Below are 2,181 nucleotides of genomic sequence, written 5' to 3' on the forward strand. Positions count from 1 at the left end.
TATAAATACTTATCTTTACTTATTTTGTGTATTTATAATAATTATAGGGAAAATATTACATCAGCAATTATTGATTTCTGGAGATTAACCAAGGTGCTTCATGACCCATGATTGGGTCTCAAGCCCAACTTTGGGAACCAAAGTGCAGTGGTTCCCAAACTTTTCAGCTTTTGACCCACAAAATAACGGTAGCAGAGACCTGTGCCCCCAACTATTTTTGTATGATAAACATTTGTATCAGGTCAACGAAACATGGGCATAGTAAAAATTTATCCATTTTAAGTATACTAACCTCACTTCTTTGTAACAACTAGGGCAAAAATGTAATTAATTCTGAAAATCTTTTCAYGACCCCACCTTGATGTTCACCTTGATGACCCCAACTTTGGGAAACACTGGCCTGGAGAAGCCCAGACTTCTCTCTCTCCAGCCACTCAGGCCATCTCCTCTGGGGGAATCCCAAAGTGTCCCCAAGCCAGCTGAGAAACATAGTCCCTCCAGTGTTTCCTGGGTCTTCCTCTGGGCCATGCAATTTTATTATTTATTTATTTATTTTTAACCAATGCAGTACTTGTCATTAGTCAAAACTGTGTTAAGATCATGCAGCATGTTAGTCAGGTAAGATAATGTACAAATAAAATAAAATAAAACAATTGTACCATTACGCTTTAAGAAAAAAATATATGAAGACTTCAACAATACTGCATCAACAGATTTGTTTCAAAGGTCTTGGGGTTCAGTCTGGGGTCGTTTCAGACTGACAAGACAATCAGGAGCACAACTTGAGAGCTGTCCAACGCACTAAACAGATCAACCAAAAGAGGCTCTTTAACAACTAAAACATTTGAAGGAGCATTGGCCTGGATCAGAGAGAAGTTGAACACAGAGGCTGACCGGAGGCAGGTAATTTCAGACATTACGACTGAGAGAAAGGCTTCCAGCAGAAACCACTTGGAGGCTGGCACTGGAGACCAAAAACATGAAAGTTAGGCTAACTAGTAACTCTAAATTGTTCTCCTCAACACAACCACCAGGCATGACTTCCTCAGACCATCATGCAGGAACTTGGCTTTAGGATAAATACAAGGCGGGGACTGTGGGAGCAGCAACAAATAGAAATAGCAACAATGGCAAAAAACAGCATTGGGACAACAGAGATTGAGCTAAGGCTTGATGGGCCTAGGCTGATGTAAAAAAAAGGAAAAAGAGTCATTGTTCTGTGTTTTATCCTTCCTCTGTTAGCATCACCAAACCAGTTTTCTATTGTAACCAACAGCTTGTCCTCAGCATTTTCATATAATCTCAAGTCCTTCTTTACTGACTCAACCTAAGGAAAGCTTACTATAGGGGGGGATCATTCAGGGTCAGTGTTTGATCATCTCAAGGTTTGTTAAAGAGAAATTCTCAAAAGCCGACACGCATGAGCGAACAAGCAAACAATTGGTGAATCTAGGAAATTTATTAAAAATGACAGCTAAACTGACTCATTAAACTAGAATAATTTAAATAAAAGAAAACAAAACAACACACAAAAACACCTTAGGGGTAAAAACTGAGAAGGATGAGGCTCTGGAAGACAGCAAAGGAAACCAGAGACTATTTATACACTGATGGACGATAACAACAGAGAAGTAGCATGTTTGATGGTTAGTGAACGAGTCCCAGCTTTGACATAGAAACATGGTAGACAAAACATGGAACAGACTGATGATAAACAATAAATTAATTCAAGAGGATCAAAATAAAAATTGATTATACAAATCAAAATTTGAAAAAACAAAAACAAAACAAAAAAAAAAAAACAAAGAATCATGTTGGAAATGTATCTGGAACTTTTAATTCCTATTAGCAAGCAGGTTGACAAACTAATAAACAATGCCTTCAGCAAACATAAACTACAGATTATTTTTACACAGACATCAAACTGAGGACTTTATACTGACTTCCATTCATTTTTGTAACCAAATGTATGCCTAACCCAGACATTTTCCCTAACTCTAATCATTATTGGTCTATGGCTAACATTATTCACACCATACCTCTAAACCAAACTAGAGTGCAGTAGAACTGCAAAAATACCTCATTTTGACAGTAACTATTTTGCAAGTGGGCATCACTATGTAGCAGAAACAAGTACACACACACACACACACACACACACACACACACACACACACACAC

Source organism: Austrofundulus limnaeus, unplaced genomic scaffold (genome assembly GCF_001266775.1).
Source record: "Austrofundulus limnaeus strain Quisiro unplaced genomic scaffold, Austrofundulus_limnaeus-1.0 Scaffold81, whole genome shotgun sequence".
Lineage (NCBI taxonomy): Eukaryota > Metazoa > Chordata > Actinopteri > Cyprinodontiformes > Rivulidae > Austrofundulus > Austrofundulus limnaeus.